Below are 22,121 nucleotides of genomic sequence, written 5' to 3' on the forward strand. Positions count from 1 at the left end.
ATATATACCAGGAATACATAGATTTACTACTTGGAATCTTGAAGAGGCCATTTTATGGTCGTGTGCGCTTGACTGAAAGAGGAGGAGGTGTAGAAACCGTCACCGTTGACGTCATGCATAATTTATTTGATCTTAAAAACCACGTGACAATGACGTGTTTTGCGACCTGCGCCTTGACTCTCGCGTAGTGTTCGTACCGGGTAAAAATTTAATCGGGGTCGGGGGCAGGTTATCCCCAAAAAAACAAGTCGGGGTCGGGGTAATGCTGAAAAGTTTTGGAAAAATGATAAAAAAATCGTTAAATTTCTGGGTGTTTGGAAAGAAGGTTTATTAATATACAAATTCGAACTCAGTCTCAGAGAGACTCATCACTCATATTATCAGAAGCCGATTAGGCTTTACACATGGAGTACGTAACAGGTGCCTGGGAGAGCTACACGATATTCTCTAAGCTCCTAGGAAAGAACCTCCCCTTACGCGGAGGAACAAAATTCGGTAACGCGGCTCTTTCGGATCCTTCGATCCTTCCGCCTTAAGAACCGATTTACCAGGTACATAAATTAGGGAATTAATATAAAGATTGAGTAGGGTGTCTAAAATATTCTTTAGATAAAACTATTCACAATACTAAAGATTATTTGGGAGTAAGGAACAAAGATCTTATCAATCTGGGTAGCTTTTGCTTGGACTATTTAAGACGCCGTGTATCTGTTTTTTACGAGGAATTTTTTCTGTTCTCGCGGTTAAGGTGAGCTCAGCCGCCGGTGGCTCGGGGAGTCGGGAATCGGGATAGCGCTGTTACCTAGCCAAGGTTTAGTGTAGTTTTCGTCGAGTCTACTATAATTCGCAGAGCTATTTTTCTGTTGAAATTAGGGTACAGTACTACTATAAATATTGAGTAGAGTGTCTAAAATAATCTTTAGTTAAAACTATTCACAATACGAAAAATTAATTGAGAGTAAGGCACGAAGATCTTATCAATCTGGGTAGCTTTTTCTTGGACTTTTCAGACGCCGTGTATCTATTTTTTGGGAGGAATGTTTTCTATTCCCGCGGCTACGGCGAGCTTAGCCGCCGGCGGCACGGGAATCAGGATTCCGCTGATACCTATCCAAGGCTTAGTGTAGTTTTCAAGTCTACTATTATTCGCAGAGCTATTTTTCTGTTGAAATTAAAAATCAATCTTATAATATTTAGTTGAAGACTTATTAAATGACTCGAAAATTTTCGAAACTTGAGCTTTAAAACGTTCAATATAACATAACGACTAACGAACGATTACGGTATTTTTTACCTTCCGAGCTTTCCGGTTATGTCGACTTAAGAAAATAGTAATAGCCGTCGCCGATTGGTCTGGCATTAAAGCGGTTATCTACGGTTAGGGGCTTATGATTGGTTAAAACCTTTTTTTCGTCTGCTTAGTTTTTACTTCGGGAATGTCATGGCCAAAGCTATGGAACAGTGGGACTTACGTACTTTATGTGTGAAGCATAATCCGCTTTTGATATTATCAGTCTCCGGCTCTGTCGGGGTCGTTGACAGTGGCAAAACCTTTCTAACAGTAAAGGCACACCGCTTTGGGGTCCGCTTTCCCTTCTAAAGGCTTATAAAAATGCTCCCAAGTCACTGACACTTTAGGCATTTTGTATTTTCGACTTTTAATTCGATAAATTCTAAAAAAGGTCGCTTACTTGACGCAAAGTTTTCGTATCGCAGTTAGCTAGTGACTCTTAGCTAGTAAGCAAGAAACTGTAAAAAAGCCCAATAAATTCCGACTTTCCGAGCTACGCAGCTACGATTCCCACGAAAGACCACTGCAAGACGGGGGAGGGCCGCCGATCCACGAGAGGGAGGATGGTGAACTTTGGAATTTTGGTGACTGTTTTTACTGTATTTTGTTTGTTGTTATAACGTTACCCCCTTGCCCTTTTCTTCATAAAAGTGAAGCGGAGCACATATTTGAGACGAATGAGATGATTGTTTTTGGCGCAGGACAAAAAATAATTTGCTAAAAATAACCTAACCAAAATCTAACCCCGAAAAAAACCGCGACTACATTTTACATGTTAGGTACCGGGGTCGGGGACCCGTACGAGTCTCGCGACCTTTGCGCGGTGAACTTGAATGTAAACGAGATGCGTCATCTGAACGAGTAGACCTAGAGTTACGTTCCAAAAAAAAGGCAAAACTAAATGGAGACTTGCTTTTAGTTAGAACTCGATACTACTATTCTTTCACAGTGGAGTAACAATTTAATTCCTTCCACTCTTCACCAAAGTTATACAAAACCAAAACATCTTTATCCCTATGCAAAAGCTTAGGGTTTAAGGGGAGGTAAACGTCTACTTTTCTCGAAATTATTATAGCATTCGTTTTCAATACTGAATTGCGAGCTACACTAACTTCTAAATCGTCGACTTTTGTTACAGTTAGAGATATTGCTGCTTCAAAAACTTCCCGAGAATCCCGACCATTTCAAAGCCGAAACTGATGCAGACGACAGCTTAAAAGGTCATGATCTCGACTCTGTCCTACACATTTGCATAACCAATGAGACGCGAGGAAGGAAGAGCTGGCGGTTAAAAAGTTTTTGGCGCTTCCCCTCACAGTCAATCAGATATTTGTTAGGGGTCTGTGGCCTTTTAGAGATTCCAATTAGTAAATCTATGTATTCCTGATTACACTGTTTCCAAATAGCCTATAGACGGGCCTTGTGCTTTTTTGTGTGATCTTGTACGACCAGGCTTCGTACATGCGCGTGATTTTGTATCCTCGCTCTACGGCGTATCTCAACTCGTCGGTAACCCAGGTACCCCGCAGCTCTCTCTGATCAGGTGTGTGTGAACAGTCACCTTGAAATTGAGTTTAACAACAGGTGTAACATAGGGGAAAGGTGAGCTTACCATTTATCCGAGCGGGTAAAACCGGATGTATGAGATTTTGAGCCGGTAGTATGTCGCATTTGAGAAGGCCATCAAAAGAAAATATGTCAGGAAAATTATCTAAAATAATTTGTGGATGTCCAATAGGAATTTTACCCGTTTTGTTCACGAAAGGATATAAACTGGTGAAAACAACGTAGTGCATTTTTTCTGTACCAGCTGTTTTATGATATAGTTTGTTAGCGCTACAACGACCTCCAAAGAAAGCATCACGTGGGTTCAATCTTTTGGCTGTTTTAATACGAATGTCGTTGCGTTTTAAAAAATCATTTAGTTCGGTGTTATTTGTTTTGTCCTGTTGCCACTCGCATTCCCATTTGACATTCACTTTGTAGTGGAGGGCTTCTAGTTTACAAATTTTTTTCTCGGTTTTTGTGTACCTCGTATTTAATGTTTGAGTGGGGTCGCCATGTAAAATCATGTTCCTATTTATAGGGAAGTGAACTTTACAGCCATGATAGTAGCATCCCATGTACTCGAACACTTCTTTGTTTGTGGGGCAATAACCATCTACCTTTAGGGTTTGGATTTTAACCTCCCTACCTCTAAAAGAGGATTGAATAAGAATGTTTCTCTCGTGAGACGTCCATTCTAGCCATTCAATAGCGCCGAAAGATTGATTTTCGCCAAGTCTGCAGTAGTTTGATGGGATGATGCTAATGGTGTTGGATTTGAGATAATTTTTACGATAGACATAGGAACAAACGCCTGGGAGGGTAACTGAGCCGCAATTAAATGGGTCTACGCTAGTAACTTTAAGTAGGAGCGACCGAAAAGTTAGACACCCTAAAAATAAGAGTAAAGTGTCGTTCTCGCAATAATAATACAGTTCGTTTAAAAAATTAAAGCCTTTACCCTTACTGACTTCTGAAGGGTGCCTTTTAAGAAAGTGTCCTAGTTTTTCCTGGTGAAATTCTGACACCCGTAAGCTTCTGTCGGTGGAAGAGTGTCCTCCAATACGTAGTTAGTCTCCTCTTGTCTGTTTATATCGAATTCGTGATCCACTACGTTGAAAAGGAAATGAGGAAAATACCTTTTGCGACATTAGGGAGGCCAAAAGTTGCGGGAAACTTGGATAAAGCGACTGGGATGAAATTGTATGAATCAAGGAATAACAGATTAGAAAGTTTCATTTCTAAAATACGTGTACCGTTAATTTCAATGATTCTGGTACAAATTTCTCGTCACGATTAATTATTTCTCTAATTAATAGTTGGTTGTCATAGTTACTACCAAAATGAGACACCACGATGACTTTCTTCACGTCGAATAAGAGGAATAAGTAGTCGAGGAAGGCAGCTATGGGTTTGCCACCTGTGAAGCGTTGTTTGCGAGGCCCAAATTTATTACATTTAATACAATTAAAATCGAGGGACGTTTGGTCAATGCAGTCTCCGCAAACAGAGATGCTCACGCATAAGATGGCTTGATGCTCGTACGCTCCCAACTTGTCCGTACATCTTTTCGTTTGTATACATTCAATGTCGAAGAAAACATACATGAGTTCTGGTAAATAACGGCGTGGTTGTTTAGCAGGGTTAACATTGATTGTTTTGTCTTTGATCACTAGAATGTAGCATAAATGATCGCTGGGTTGATGCTTCCCCCATATATGACAGAACATCTCCCCACAGCTATGTCTAGTAGTACGTTTTCCGAAATCAATTGTTTTAAAGCAGTTTTTACAAATGTAAAGCCGCTCGCAAAGGGCTTTTTTGTTCCCAGCTGGAACCAAATGACTGTTATAACAATCGTCACCCCAGAATTTTCGTAGGCAGGAACCGCATGTTTTTTCTCGTCCATGGCAAACAGTAGGACGCATACATTTAAAGCAAAAGTCATTGCATTTATGAGATTGAATCTGCCAGTAAGGTGTGAGGCATTTCTCGCAAAAGTGGTCATGACTAAACAATGGTTTTAAATTTGTTATGACATTATAATGATTACTCTCGTTAAGCAGGAAGAGACGTGGTCGGTATCTGTAGGGTCGTTTTCGCCTAAAATTAAAATGGGTACTCTGTTTTCGAATTTATAGACGAATATATAATAGGAGGATAAGTAAGCTTTAAATTTCTGGAACGAAGCGGGGGTACCGCATTCGGATACAGAGACTCCGGCCTTTTGACAAAGATCTAAAGCCTCTGTTTTTTGGATTGTGTATCGGGGTCCTGCTCGTGATATGGTTATGTAACGATTTTTTAGCTCTGTGTTGTTTTTATTGTTCATGTGGACACGATGAGCGACAGCAACACAAAGGCTACGCGCTAAACAGAGATTATCAGTGTTTGGTATTCGTCGAATCCCCCTTCCATCCTTTGAAAAAATACTGAAGGGCTTGAGTTGACGACGATTAGAACGTCCATACCCTTCTGGTATTCTGACTATACTAAATATCATTTTTATAGGTCCTTGAAAAAAATGTTCGATCTCATCATCATAAAGTAACTCGGCTAGTTGATCAAAGAGAATAGAAGGGTCTACTTGATCGAGTCTTTTAAAGGATAATTCAAGTTCCGAACGACAGTTTATACCCAGACTTCGTGAAGTTATTTGCACGTAATCTGTTGCTCTATATTCGCTTAATACGTGTTCCGTAATAGTACATATACTATCCACAGGATCATCAGTTATATTTAGAGTTATTTCCCTGCCATACATATTAAAATGTTCAAAAAATCTCTCGCTCTGCTCTAGAATTTCGCAAGAGGGTACATCTTCTATAGGTGAAGGGGGGCACCCCCCTCCCAATTGATCATAAACATTCGCCTCCGCCTCCTCCGAATCTACGATGGAGCTCTTTTCGCTGGGGGCGTAATCGGAAAAGTTCAGAGACATATATTCAAAAGGGTCGTTCTCCGTCTCGTCTTGTTGACACGCGTTATCTAGAATCTCCCCCATCTCCCTGCCAGTTTGTGAATTATCGAAACTGGGTCTTAAAGATTCTTCTTCACGGTTATCCCGTTCTATTTCTTACTTCCGTCTTTTCGCGCGGTCTAAGTAAGAAATTTTTAAAGGGGTAGGAATTAAATTATATAAATGTTCCAATTCGTCATGTGCTTGACACGTTTCAGGTGTACGAGGAACGTTCTTCATATAGTCTAGTAGGTCGAGGAACGTTTGAATAATATTTAAACCGCCATTTATGACAAAACCGGGTAATGTTGAAGGTATATTACCAGGATCTAAGTGTAAATAAGAGCAGAGAAAATAATAAAACTTGTATATTTCGACTATGTTCCAAGGCTTATTTACAGCCATTTCGTCAAGTGTCCAGCGAAGTGCTTCAGCGTCCATGTTGAGGTTTTGACGATTGATGTTCGACTGTGAAGTACTGTTATTTTCTCACGTTCTTTATACTAGATTCATACCCCCCTCTCTTCCTCCTCTCAAGGGGGGTCAAGGACAGTTGATTTTTCGAAATTATTGACTAACAATACAAGGTACTAGTAAAGGCCATCGCAGCTGATTTCCGACATGTTTAAACACGTCTAACATTGTTTGACAGTGAACAATAGGTGATATAAGATAGACGTCCGATGGCTTGACAGGGTGTCAAATAGTCGTATAACAAAACAACGAATTGCAATAGATTTTATAATTCAACAAAAGGAATAATTATAACAAAAGAGTTGGTGCGACATTCCACTAGGTGGGGACTTCTTCAACAATGACATTGAAAAAATGTTAGGAAAGAATTTCTTCAATCAATCAAATAGTGACAGGTCTATTTAAGGAATGTTGAGAATAGTAGATAAATAGGTCAAGTTTACTATTGTCTAATTTATTTACTCCTCAACTGTCAGGTACACAAAGCTTGTCAGGAATTCGTCGGATCTTGGAGATTTAAAAAAACTGTTTATTGTGATATTTATCTTATTGGTCTTGAGAGTGCTGGAATTCCTTAATCCCTGGTTTGAAAAACGTACCTAAAAATACGCTTATAATCGAAGAAGGGAGGGGGTTCTTCAACAATGACCTTAGGTCTTTGAAGATGTTAGGAAAATATTTCGTCAATCAATCAAAGAGGGGGCTCTTCAACAATGACCTTAGGTCTTTGAAGATGTTAGGAAAATATTTCGTCAATCAATCAAACATTGACAGGTCTAGCTAATTAATGTGGGTAATAATAGATAAATAGGTCAAGTTTAATATTGTGTTATTTATTTACTCGTCAGCTGTTATGGAGGCAAGTACAGAAAGGTTGTCAAGAATTCGTCGGATCTTGGAGGTTAACCCCCAAAAACTACTTATTACTATTTATCTTATTGATCTTAGGAATGTTAGAATTTCTTAATCTCTGGTTTCAGAACTTTGACGTAAAAATACGACTACAATCTAACAACGGAACAATCAAGGACAATAGATATTTCGCGATAGCTACGTAGGAAATTTAGTATAAAAACCCTCGAACACGACAGAGGAGAGTATCATAATTCGAGAAGACCTTAAACGTGCAAGATGGAAAATTTAGAATCTGGCAAGAGGAAGATTGGTGTAACTAACGAACGAAAAATCAACGGTAGATTCCACATTTCTAGCGAGTTGTTCCTGACAACGGGGTTCATGAACGGCACCCTCGATCCCGAGATTCGCTTATGTAGGAAGCAGTCGGTAAAAAGTTTCGCCATTTCAACAAGTACATGGGAAAAGTTGATCCCGCGTTTACGCGTTTTAGCAGGCCACGAAACCAATAACTTTGAAATCGTTTTGAATGATAACGCAAATGAAAAAACAACTGTCGTGGCGTATCATAATACGTGTCACATTAAAGATTTACTAAATGACGACTCCATTGTTTTGGACAGTCTGGAAACAGCGGCATTGAACCGAGTTTCGAATGCCGTTAAGGAGCATCTTACTAAGTTAAGTAACCATGAAATTGTATTTACGCACATGGCTGATATTATTATAGAATTTTATAATGATATTTATGATAATTTATATGGCGATCACGATCGCATACCGTGTTTAGATGGGCAGCCCGAGAAATTCGACGCAGTTGAGGGTTACTTTACCAATTTCGTAACATCGTACCAAGTGGTAATGAAATTTAATAATGTACTTGAAGAAGAAAATCTTCAAAGTAATTTTTATAACCATAATGTATTCTCGGTAATTTCGGGTCAAATAACTTATTTGAAAGAGAGAATGCACATGTTAATGCATTTTTAAATTTTTATCTATTTGATAATTTGTATTTTTTCATTGATGTTTCAAAATAAATTGAATTTAAAACTGAAAAACTGTTCCATTTTATATAACTAATACTACACAGAAATGATATAAATTTCTTTCTTTTCTAGTTTTTTAAATTTTAAGCCTACGAAATATAAAAGTAGATATAAAATTAAGTGTAGGAAAAACTTTTAAACTTGTCGATTTTTTGTGATAGGAACTTATTTTAAATAAAAAGAAGTAAATAAAGTACAAAAACAATTTATTTAAAATTCAAAAAAAATAATTACAAAATTTTTTTTAACTCCCTCCCCCCCTCCCTCCACTCAATCGACTGCGAGGGTTTGCACGAGTGTACGGACCCCCTCGAACATCAAATCGTCCCGTCCCTCGTACACTCGTGCATGGCCAGCGGGGACTTGAAGAAAACGTACCCGGCGGTACGTCAACAACGGCGCGAGTTCCTGATTGACTCTGTTGGGAGAGAGAAAGAGAGGAAGGTTAATAAATAAAAGTATTGGATAACAACAAATAATAAAAAAAATTAACTCACCGGAACCCGCGACAGTTGAAGGCCATGAGGCTAAAAGAGAAAAAATTAAAATTTAGATAAACGAAACATTAAATAATGCATGAAAACTTACTCGTGGGGTATAAAAACGCAGTTGTTATACACGACCTGCCTTACTTGATTAAGCAGGTCTTGCATAAACGCGTCATCCTCCACGACCTCGGCTAGTCCCGCCAGGTAATTTATTATTTGATAAACTAAGCTGTAAATAAATAAAAAGTGTAATACCGTAGTGTAACGTAAAACAAAAGGTTCACTTACAAGTCCCCGTTGACGTTTAAGTCGTCCTCTCCCGGCCTGGGCATAGCTTGCCACGGATAATATATGGCCGGGAGAGGTTGATATTCTAGTTGAGGTTCGGGGGAGGGGGTGCATGGTGGTGGGCTCGGTGGCGGAGACGGAGTCCGGGGCCTTGGCCCTACCACGCAGAGTGGTCTCGCTCCAGGGACTCGGGGGTCCCAGAGCGGGAAGAATCCGCCGAGTCCGAAAACTCGACGGGGGAATAGGGGGTATCAGCCCCATGGACGTAGCTATGGAGAGAGAGATTTTCTAAGTCTTAAATAAAACTAAGTTTAAAAAAAAGTATTTGTTACCATGTTGTGGAAAGGTCCATCGCTTGGTTTAGTTGGTTGTTCATGGTGGTGGTGGTCCGAGAGATAGTGGTAACTTTGAGGTCTCAACTTCTTCATTTTATACTTTTTACTAGGGTCAAGGCGTGTTCGAGAACAAACAAGTGACTTCGAGGTATTTAGCATGCACGAGGGTAGAAAATTTTCGCGGGCAAAATTATCAGAAACCTTGCCATTGGACAATACTTTCTCAGGTGAATTTTCTTTGGGGACATTTAGAGAAACCCCTTTAGCGTTTCTTGGATTGACCGTACGAGGGTCTTTGGTTTAACCGTATTTACCATCTCAAATAGTGACAGTCCATGTTAAAAGCTTCGCCCCTATAGGGAAAGTCAGCATGATGGCCCTACATTTCAAAATTATTTCTACGCGTGTCGTTTGGGCCCCCCACCCCCTACACCCGCGTTTGGGGTTCGCGACCCTGGGGTGCACGCGCGCGTTCGTGTATTAATTGAATACGTTTAAGTACGAATGATAGTTACAAATAAGTTTCATTCGAGTATTAGCCATGATACCGTTCACTACACCTGGAAATTTGATTATTTTCGGTCCTTCGGGATCTGGTAAAACAGTTTTATGTAAACGAATAATTGAAAATAAGGATAAAATGTTTGAACTTAAAGTCGATTTAGTTGTTTGGCATTATAGTATATATCAGCCTTGCTACGATAACTTGAAAGAAATGGGCGTAATTATGCGTCAAGGTTTACCCGACGTTACTATATACGATGGCTCTAAAACAATTCTAATTGTCTTAGACGATCTCATGTTAGAAAATAAAAGTAATATTTTATCAGAAATATTTACTAAGCAATCGCACCATAGAAAATTATTCGTCATCACCCTTTTACAAAACATATTTGAAAAAAACTTGAGAACAGCCTCTTTAAACGCGCATTACATGATTCTTATGAAAACTGTGAGAGATCTTATGCAATTAGTGGCTCTCTCTAAACAATTGGCACCCAACAACTCTAAATTTATTGTAGAATGTTATCTGGATGCGACAGAAAAACCTTACGGGTATTTACTTTGCGATTTAACCCTGCAACAGTTAACCCCGGGAAAGTGTAAGTGGCCGGTCACGAAAAAGGAAATCGTTGCAAGCCGCGGGAATTTAGAGATAGGGAAAATAGGCCTATCTCATTCCGAGCGGAAGAGCTGAAGTATCAATAAACACATACCTTTTTCGTCAATGTGAACAAAAGATTTTATTAGCTCGATGTCCGAACTTCCAAAAAAACAATTTCCAAATGGATTACGCGTAATCCCTATCGCGGAACGTTATCCGAGCCTGGTTCTAGAAGTGCGCGAACTTCAACTTGTTCGGGAAGAAAAACAAACCGCAACTAACTGTTGCATGAAAACGGCGTTTCTTATCGCCTCTGTCGGTACATACAAAAAAGAAGAGGAGTTACAGATGACGACTGGCTGGACATAAGCTAGTCTCTGTTTTTTTTTCAGCCGTCGTCTGCAACGACTTCCGTTGCATCCACCCACACTTAAAAAAAAGGAAACGGGGGTCTGGAACCAGCTCGGGGAATAGATGAAATATATATAACAAAAAGTGTTTTTTTTACTGATCCGGATACTCCGAATAGTCCACGCGAGAAGATGTAACGCCTCTCTTGCGATCTTTTTGTACGAACTTGCGGGGGCAGACCATCGCCCGGTGGAGACCGACTGCCTGGCACACTGGGCATACATAGGTCGCCGCCGGACGCGTTATGTACGGGAATCCTCCTGGTGTTACCGGGTACAAGCGGGCACGGTCTGATTCTAGCATTCCCTCCCACGCAATCGGAAAAAGGGTGCGGTTGCGGGGTGGAGCTCGAAGGTACGGGAGATCTTGGACAAATAATTGGTCGTAATCTAAAACTACGTATAGCTTGTCCTGTGGGATGGGAACGTGGCCATAATGTTGAAACATACGTTCATATTGAGTATACAACGGGAGAGTATCTCGAAATGGTACTGAGGGACGGCGAGGATTTTCGCTAGGGCTCGTACTCCCTGGAGTTCCGGCATCCATCTCGGAACTGAGGGTAGGGTCCATCACCTGAGTAGTGTCCTTATTCATAGCCGCCGGGATAGATGCGGTAGCGCCATCCTCTGGGAGAGGGGCGGTGGCGTTAGCGTTGGGGACGACGTCGTGATGAGCAGTGATTTGATGGGCTAGAGCGACAGGGATGGGCGCAGTTGAGGGCGCTTGTGGTGCGGCAATGGCGTTAGCAGTATCCGTTTCCACGGGAGCAGGGTCAGGTGTTTCTAACGGGTTGTCCAGGGTCGGAACCGGCGGAAAGGGTACGGGGAGGAGCTGGGCTATACGCTCCATTGTCTTTTGCAAGGTTGCAGCCTGTTCCACTAGTACGGGAAGATCAATGTTTCGTGGCTGGAGATGTCTCTCATAAAGCGGTTCTGGTTCGATCATTGGTGGTGCTGGTTCCACTTGGTCCGCGTCTGTTGGGTGAAGGAGAATTACATCCTCTTCAACCTCTTCCCGATGCGGAGGACGGATTGGTGGGCATGGAGAGGCCTCAATGATTTGTTGTTGGCGTGGAACTGCTTGCGCAGATGAGAAATCGTTCGACTCAAAGTGTCTTGCCGGAGGCAAGGAGATGATTGGCATTTCCCGTGGTAGGGGGTGTAGGAGGTAGTCTTCGGGAGCGCATATTTGGTGGGTGCCGCGGCGTAGCCGTGGGGTTCCAGTTTGATACAGCGAGCGTGGAGAGTCCATCCTAGAAGGATCGTAAAAATAAATAATTAAATACCATATCGGATGACCCCCAGCTCAACGCGCTGCGTCGGTTCATCGAAGTTAAACCGCTGTTAGGATAGTTCGTCTCGGATGAGCGATTCGTATTCGCTCCCAAGGTGGTTTGGCTATGGGCATTCTTTTAAAGCAAAAGTCACTCGGATCTAGATCTCGTATGCCCTTCTCCCTTAAATACTGACTGACTTCATTAGGGAACGTAACATACGGCTCTTCCGGCCTGGAGGATAATAATAGATATCCATGTCGACTTTTCCGGGTTGGACCGTATGGCGATAACATTACTCGCGAATCCATCCTTTCCGGAAGGGTTTCTCATAGTTTGTGGCTCTATGCTCCGGAATGGAGGGAGTAATTAGGGGTCGAGTGTCATCTTCACTACTCGAAGATTCAGTTTCTTCTGCTACGGCGGAAGGGGGAAGATCGCCTTCTGGACTTGTTGATAAGGTGTGGGCCATCTGTATTTTCCTTTGGGGTCTGGTGGACGAACTTCCTGTTGTTGGCACTCTGGTTCGTTTGTTTCCTCGTCCTGCGCTTACAATTCGGCCCGCGTTTTCGGAGGACGAACTCAATTCATCCCGCTTTTGAGCTCTCGGTTGAACTATTCGTTGCTTAGTCCGAATCCTGGAATCCTCGGTCGAAGGGCTTCTACTGGAGGCCTTTCTAAATTGCTTCCTCTTTGGTCTAATACCAGACGACGTTGTTGTCGGGTGACTTCTTTTACGGAGATCGGGGATCTCAGGTTCGTCGCTAGTGGGGTTACTCCTTAATTTTCTTCTCAATGGTCGTCTCTTTCGTCTTGGAGCCGCGGAGGAGGTCATCGGAGGACCTCGTCCTTCTGGTTCCGTGTCGGACGCTCTGTCGTCATCGGTAGACGTACTCAATTTCCGAAGAGTTTTCTTCCTAGGTCGGATCCCTTCCGTCGACGTTGTGGTAGGGTGATCCCTCTTCGTTCTCCCGGTTGTAAGTTTCGGAGATACTTGTGCAGTCGCGGAGGGAGGTACTGTTCCTTGTGGCGACGGATTTGGCTCCGGAGGTACTTCTTGAATAACATTATGCTCTTGGGGTTCTTGCCGTGTCTCTTCCGGTTGGGGTACTTCTGCTCGAGGAGTGGTCGGCGTAATGATTTCTGGTTCTCGTGCTCTTCTTTTCGGAACTTTATCTACAAATCGGAATGGTCCGATCATTTCGACAACTTCCTCTAACGACTCAGAGGGTGGTCGAGGTCCTTCTTGTGATACGTCGTGGGAAGGCTCTCCTTCGAGAGGTGGTAATTCTGTTGTCCTTACTGGAGCAACTGGGGTCCTCGGTATGACGACTTCTATATTCTGGACTCCTTCCGCAGATACGACGTCTTCTGGAACTTCTTGGGGTGGTCTTCCACCTGTAGAGCGTTCTCTCGGTCGAAGTGGAGAGACAATTTCTTTCGGTCGCGTCTCCTCATTTTCCTGATTAGGATTGTCAGGTTCGATGGGTTCCATTCGTTCTTCTCTTGGAGAACTATGCTCCTCGTCTTCCTCCAATGGAGCTTCCGGTGTTTGATACAATTTCAATTGGGAGATATTAATAGGGCCTGTCTTCTGTCTCGATATCATGTCTTCAAGGATATACACTAGAGGACTTTGTTTTTCAATGATCTTAAACGGGCCGGTCCATTTCGGGCAAAGTTTGGCCATTCGGCCAAGCCTGGCGTTGGATAACGGATGGGTTACCTTCCAAACTATTGTACCAACATCGAACTCAAGATCTTCCCTCCTGAGGTCGTAATACTTCTTTTGTTTCGTTTTGGCCAGTTTTGAAAAGTTCTTTGTTAGCTTCCATTGGTCTCGGAGGATTCTTAACGTCTCGGAACGATCTTCGAATTCTTCAAGCGGCATACCAATGTCTATGTCCCAGGGGAGTCTTGGTTCTCGTCCCATGTTTAGGTAGAATGGGGATCGCTTAGTTGTCTCGTGAGGAGCGGAATTGATTGCAAAGGCGAGAGCATTTAACGTTTCATCCCATGTCCGATGATTATTTTCGACATAAATGGAGATCGTTTCTCCCAGGACACGGTTGACTCGTTCGGTAATGTTTGATTGTGGATGATATGGGGAGGTATGAATAGGACCAATGTGGAATAACTTGCATGTGTCATGCCATAAGGAGGACACGAACTGGGTTCCTCGATCACTGAGGATCTGTTTTGGTGCGCCCCATCTACAGACAAAGTTCTTGAGGGATAATGCACAAGCATCTGCAGTGATCCTTTTCAAGGGAATTAACTCGACAAATTTAGTCATATAATCCGTGAAGACAAGGAGGTACTTGTATCCTCTTCTACTGACTGGAAATGGTCCCATAATATCGACTCCAATCTTATCGAATGGTCCAGTTGGAACGGTGGAGATCATGAGTCCTGGAGTTCTGCGGTTGCTAATCTTGTATTGTTGGCATAAGACGCATTCTTTGACGTATTGCCGTACATCCTTCTCTAGGTCAGGCCACCAGTATCTATAGCCGACTTTCTCTTTGGACTTGTATTTCCCTCTGTGAGCGGAGAGAGGATGATCATGTAGAAGTCGTATTGCCTCTCTTCTCAAATATCTTGGTAAGTATATCCTTGCTGGACGGACTCCCGATGCTTTTCGGTAGATTAGATGATTGACCATCTCAAAATCGGGATGTTCCGGTGGATTTTCTTGTTGGAAATGTTCAATAATATCGCGGATAACGGGGTCTTCCCCTTGAGCTGTTATAATGTCATCGCGGTCGAAGATGTGAAAGTTCGCATGTGGGTATGGTGGCAAAACATAAGCGAGATGAGACTGATCTGATGGTGCATTGGATTCTTTGGATGATGCACCTGGATTCTCTTCTTCTTCCACCGAGGAAGCGACTGACATGGCATAAAGTCCAATCGGAGCTCTTGAAAGGGCATCCGCGACGACGTTTTCAACGCCTTTTTTGTGTTGAACCTTGAAATCAAATGTCTGTAAGTACATCGCCCATCTGACGAGTTTCAAATTGGGTTCCTTGAGTCCAAAAAGCCATTGTAGAGCCTTGTGGTCTGTTACCACCGTGAATTGTTTATTTTCCAAATAATGGCGGAAATGTCTAATAGCCCAGTGAATCGCGAGACATTCCTTCTCGGATGTGCTGTAACTCGCTTCAGCATTTCTAAGATTTCTGCTAGCGTAGGCAATTGGAACTTCAACTTCGTCTTGGATCTGTGATAACATAGCCCCTAAACCTGCGTCTGAGGCATCAGTGGTCAGGATACTGGGGGCGTCTGGCTTGTACGCAGCCAGAGGTGGAGAGTTGCAAATCGCTTCCTTGATTTTCTGGAAGGCGTCTTCTTGTTCAGGACCCCATTTAAATCTGATTCCCTTTTTCTTCAAGTGGTTAAGTGGGGTGGCCAGTTTCGAATAATGGGGTATAAAGCGGTGATGCCATCCGGCCATTCCCAAAAAGCGTTGAAGTTGCCTTAAAGTTCTTGGTCGAGGATAATTTTGGATGGCTTCCACCTTGGATGGATCGATGTAGATTCCTGTCTCATTTATGACATGTCCTAAGACTACAGCTTCCGACTGAGCAAATCGACATTTCTTCAATTGAAGAGTAAGACCAGCGTTCTTCAATTTATTCATGACGTATTCTAGAGCATTTTTCTGTTCCTTCCATGTTTCGGATGCGATGAGGATATCGTCCAGATACACGACGATAGAGAACTTTTCTCCATCTCGGAATACTTCATCCATCAAACGTTGAAAGGTACTCGGAGCATTACAGAGTCCAAATGGGAGAACATTAAACTCATATTTGCCGGCATGAGTTATAAAAGCAGTCTTAGGTGCGCTTCCGGGTTCCATCTCGACTTGCCAATAGCCAGATTTCAAGTCCAGGGCGGTGATATACTTGGGTTTTCCCAATTTGTTCAGCGTCTCATCGATTCGAGGAATCGGATAGGGATCTTTGGCTGTAATGGAGTTGAGTTCCCGAACGTCTATACAGAATCTATACTTCTTTTTCCCCGTTCCAGATCCATCATCCTGTTCTATGATTACGACAGGAGAAGCCCATGGTGAAGTCGATGGCTTGATGATGCCGTCCTTCAGCATCTCGTAGATGTTACGCTCAATGATTTTCTTTTTATCTTCGCTCACGCGGTATGGTCTTTTATGGATAGGTGCAGCGCTGCCGGTATGTATCTCATGCAGTACCAAACTAGTGCGCCCTAATTTGTCACTGAATAATTCAGGGAATCGTAGGAGGAGTTCTTTCAACTCTCTCTTTTGCCTTCGCGAAAGTGAGGTTGATTCAACCGCTTCGTTTACATTGGAGATCATCTGGGGCGATGGAGGTAATTGATCGTCCGATACGTCGATTAATTTAAGGGAAAGTCCATCAATGGTACAAGTCAAATTCCCAAAGTCGATGATCGTGTTCCAGTCCTCAAGGAAGTCTTGGCCTAGAATGGCGTCACATAGTAAGGAGGGGACGATATGAAATTCCTGGCTAAATCGCCTCGTAATATTCTGGTCAAACGTTATTTCGAAGTCTAAGACAGTAGAGCCTTTGGTGAAGGAATACTGTCCATTTCCCATAATTATGCATTCGGATCTCTCCGAGTTTGGCTCTAGTCTCACGTCTCCTCTAAACCTTTGAATGGCCCTCCACTGATCTAGACTGATCATTGATACTTCTGCCCCATTGTCAATTCTGGTCTGTAGGCTTAAATGTTCAAATTTGATCTTTAATAAATGAGGATTCCGTTTTGGAAGACCTCGTCTTCGTTGGATTGTGGCAAGTTGAAGAGGCGATCTTGTCACAATTCCTTCTTCTTCGTTAGGGACTATCGAGACGCGGGAGGGAGACGTCCTCTGTGACTCCCCCCAGGGTTGGCGTTTCCCGAATCCGGGTCTCTTTGCCTATTAACCCGTGGAGATGGACACTCGCTTGCATAGTGATTTTGACCACCACAATTAAAGCAGGTGAAGGAACGTGCTTCCTGATGGGATGTCGGAGGAACTTGATTCTCCGGGTTCGAGTGGCGTCTTGGAGGAGGTGGAAGGGCTCGTTGTCGAGGCAGTTGCTCTCGTGGTTCATAGGCTGGATTTCTTCTTTCAAAAATTCTAGTTTGACGAGGGTAATCGTCTGGTAGGGGACGTCTTCTTGTGTCCCGTTGAGGTTGCCTAGATTGGGGGTTTGTTCTCGGGAAAGGAGCTCGGTAGTTATGAGCTGGAGGACTTTGTGGAACAACTGGGGTAGAAGTAGGGGTTTGTGATCCGTCCGGAAGAGGGGTGTTAGTACTTCCGTACTGGATGTCCCGATTAGTAACCTGTCCCATACAATTGGTACACCCTTGACTAGTCCCTGTCTGGGAGCTATTCACAATCGCGGGAGCTACCTGTTCTCTAACAACTATGGGGTCTTGAGTTGCTTTATTAGGTAGGGTAGTCTCCTTTTTGGATGGGCTTGGGGGATGTAAGTCAAAAGTTTGTTCGATATTTAAGCAAACGTCATGTAGTTCTGTTATTGTGTCTGCTGGGAGAACCATGAGTAATCCCTTAAATTCCACCCTTAGATTACGTTTCATAATGATGAGCAACTCATCTTCCGGTATTGGGGGACTTAGACCCTGATTAACCCTAATAAAATGACCGAAAAACTCATCTATGGACTCATTAGGTTTTTGTTTTCTGGTCTGCAAGTCTAATCTAGCTTTAGCTCCCTCATCCTTTATTCTATAGTGCCTTTTTAATCTTCCCTTAAACTCTGCCCAATCAACTCCTGGGGGAAGGGAGCGGAACCAATAGAGGGCATTATCCCGTAACAATAATGGCATAAAAAGCATTTTATCGTCATCACTAATTTTGTGCAAACTTGCGTACTCCTCAAATTTCCTAATGAACTCAGGGACGCTCTCACTCCTTTTACCATAGAATGCTAGCCTCTCAGGGGGCTCTAAACCCTTTACATTTCCTTGGTTAGATACTGCCAGATTAGAAAATGACTGTAAAATTGACGCTAGAAAAGCAGCCTGTTGGGCGCCTCCGGTAGTAGGATTTCCTTGTGATTGGGGATTTGATGTCCCTTGGGCCTGACCTGTACCCTGTGTACTATGGGGCTGAGATCCAGGGGGAGGCTGAGGATTTCCCTGGGGGCAACTGGGGTTTGACTAATGGTCCCCTGCGATTGTCCTACTGGATTTGCTCTAGCTAATCGTATCGGGGCACTCGTGTAACTACCTGAACTCCTCCTTGGGAGGGTTCCATGATTGGAAGTAGTCGTTTGGGTAGCTAAAGGCATTGTGATTGTCGACGTAATCGTGGGATTTATTCGCGTGGAAGTAGTCCAATTCTGCATAAACTGTTTGGCCCCAGCGTAAGCGCTTAATTCGGTTGTTGGTCTAATTGGGCTACTTCTAGGAGTTACTTGTACTGTAGGGAGATCTGATATGCTCCCGAATCTGTTTCTCCTTGTTAGATTTCCGCTAAGGACCGGACTTTGGCTTCTTTGATTAAAAAGGGCTAAATTTGCTTCGCGCCTCTGTCTTTCTTCCTCAATTAGAGCACGGGCCTGAGATGATATATTTTCTTGTTCAGACTGTGTTGTTCTCTCAGGACCTAAGTCGGGGTTCTCATCCCACAGGGGTTCCTCATTTGAGTCGTTTGCATAAGCCATCTTTGTTGTGGTTAACCGAGGGGGGCGTAAAAGGCTTCCGACCACGAGATTAGGCTTAGCTGAATGAAGCGGGGATCCCGATGATTCCGAAGGTTTGGAAGAAGCCGAGGACGAGTCCGATTGTTTGCGTTCACGATAAAATTGATTATTAAAGCTAGGGCACGGTTCGGATTCGCTCATTCAAAATAGGAAGATTAAAGCCAAATTTATTTTATGCCGACAATATATTCCCCGAAAAATAGCCTAAAATCATTAGTCAAAACTATGTGTCCAAATAATTATTTAAGCCTAATTAATTTATTCCAGTCTAAAAAGCAATAGGCATTTGTAAGGATTGCGGAGTCAATAAATAAGAAAAAATCCGAAAGTCGGAACTACGCTGTAGAATATTCCAGAACGGGAGGGTTCAAGATGGCGGCTTTCACACTCAAACCAAGACTAAAACGTTAGCGAAGCCGAAGCGGGCCCGACCACCCCGTCGAAAAAAATGGCGACGGCGGAGCGAGGGAAGCGATAACCCAGGGTTCGAAAAGCATGGGCATCGGCACCATTTGCAACAGTTAACCCCGGGAAAGTGTAAGTGGCCGGTCGCGAAAAGGGAAATCGTTGCAAGCCGCGGGAATTTAGAGATAGGGAAAATAGGCCTATCTCATTCCGAGCGGAAGAGCTGAAGTATCAATAAACACATACCTTTTTCGTCAATGTGAAAAAAAGATTTTATTAGCTCGATGTCCGAACTTCCAAAAAAACAATTTCCAAATGGATTACGCGTAATCCCTATCGCGGAACGTTATCCGAGCCTGGTTCTAGAAGTGCGCGAACGTCAACTTGTTCGGGAAGAAAAACAAACCGCAACTAACTGTTGCATGAAAACGGCGTTTCTTATCGCCTCTGTCGGTACATACAAAAAAGGGGAGGAGTTACAGATGACGACTGGCTGGACATAAGCTAGTCTCTGTTTTTTTTCAGCCGTCGTCTGCAACGACTTCCGTTGCATCCCAGAAAAGTCATTCCGATTTAAGGTTTAGAACAAATATTTTACCGGGAGAACAAATAGTCATCTATACTCCCAAGAAGAAAACGATATCTTTAAACAACATTACTATAATTTAATCATTCTTTACGATGTCACCACCGAGAAAGGTCAAGAAAACACCGGGTATTAAAAAGAAAAGTTTAGCCGCTAAAAACATCAATTTAATAGCCGCTTTGGGGCAATTAAAAAAACCTCAAAGATTAGCTATTCTGAAAAATTCTAATCGAGAAATTATTGATTCAATCAGCGAGTGTTGTCACAACGCCTTACAAGGAGCTGTCAATCTGAAAGCAGACGTATATAATAAATTGTGTAAACACAAGAAACATATTCGCAAAATTGCTTGCAAAAATACTCATTGGAAAGCTAAAAGAACCATATTATCTAAACAAATAGGAAGTGGTTTCTTTAGTGTCCTCTTTCCCGTAATTTCAAGTCTTTTAGGTGGTTTATTCTCAAAATGAATAAAACACTAGTTTACGCTAATAAAATGACATTAGTACCCTTGGAGCAACAACAACCTGAACAAAGTCATAGCCCATAAAATCAATTAATAACATCAAATAATGAGATTTCAAAAAACAATACAGTGTTATCGGAGTTGGATAAGGAGATGAGCACGATTATCTCAAATCAATCTTTAGATGAAAGAACCAAATGGGTTTTTTATGAAGAGGCGATGAAGCGCTACCTGAACATCTCCAAACCCCGCCCATCGAATAAACAAGAGAGCTAGATTAATATGTTTCCCCTGAAATATAGAGGAGCGGCAAAGACAATATTCGACCACTGAGCAAGTAACGTTTAGCTAGTATACGTTGGGATGACTCGGGGGTTCTCTTCGTGAACGACCTTAAGATCCCAGATTCAGATATAGTTCAGCTAGTTTATTTTACTATACAACCTACATTCTTCAATAAGTACGGAGTAGCCCCTTCACTCGTAGGTACTCCACCGACGGGGTGGACAGAATTTCAACCCTTTGTGCAAAACTTTCTAGCGCCAAAAAGCAAATCAACGTCTCCATTAGCACCGCCCCCCTCAACCAAGGCATCGCCCAGTTCTGTACTGCTGAAGAATCGGCTTCGACCCCGAACGTATATAAAAGCGAAGAAGACATTAACATTTGACAATAAAACGAGCCCTTTAATTTCGAAGAAACAACCTTTTAAAGCCAAGAATACATTACGGGAGGTTTATCGAAGGTCCAAAAAGTAGAAACTTTAAAGAATACTTATCTCAACAGCAAACACCGGTCAGGGTTCACCCATTGTACAAGGCTGTCAAATCTCAAGGTATTTCGAGAAACGAAGTCAAAACCTTTCTAGAAACCACTGATGTTTACACATTGCATAAAACAGTTATACATAAATTCAATAGGCGTAAAATCCCCGTCTTTAACATCTCGGATAGAGTCGAAGTAGATCTAGCTGATCTGGGGTCAATCGCTAAATACAATGACGACTACAGATATCTTATGGTGGGCATCGACTGCTTCTCCCGAAAAGCTTTTGTAGTACCCATGAAAAGAAAACACGCGACCGAGGCTACGAAAGCTCTCGAGGTTATCATCGAACAAAGCAAACCTAAAGCCATCTGGTCTGATTTAGGTAAAGAATTTATTAATTCACAGACGCAAAAACTTCTTAAGAAAAATAAAATCAAATACGGTTCTATGACGTCAGAAAAATTCCACTCTCCATTTGTAGATCGTTTAATTAAAACTTTGAAACATCGAATATTCAAAATGTTGACTCATTTCAATTCTCATAGATATATAGATCATTTGACAGAAATAGTTAAAGGCTACAATGCCTCTTATCATTCCGTAATAAAAATGACACCCGACAATGTTTCGCCCTCTAACGTTCTGGAAGTGTACAAAAACATTTACAAACCGGAAATGAGTACTAAGCCTACTAAAAAAGACGTCAAATTTCGTGTCGGAGATTACGAAAGAATAAGGAAACTTAAACCAGCATTTTCTAAAGGTTATGAACCAAATTTTTAAACGGAAGTATTTGTCATTTCCTCTATTTTGAACTTGAAAGCCCGTATTATATCGTTTGAAAGATTTGGACAGCAAGCGTATAACCGGGTTGTTTTACTCTGATCAGCTCATTCGAACAGTGGAACCCAAACTGTTTAAGATAGATACTATACTCAAGAAACGTAAACGTAAAGGGAAATTAGAATATTTTGTATCGTTTATCGGTCTACCTATATCGCAGAACTCGTGGGTAACCGCCGAAAATGTCGAGAAAATCTGAATTCTATTTAACTCTACCTAGCGACGCTAGTATGGATGTCTACCCTAATAACACTATGG

Source organism: Phalangium opilio, unplaced genomic scaffold, assembly GCF_054372755.1.
Source record: "Phalangium opilio isolate 3A_F unplaced genomic scaffold, DU_Popi_V2 ptg000093l_1, whole genome shotgun sequence".
NCBI classification, from domain to species: Eukaryota; Metazoa; Arthropoda; class Arachnida; order Opiliones; family Phalangiidae; genus Phalangium; species Phalangium opilio.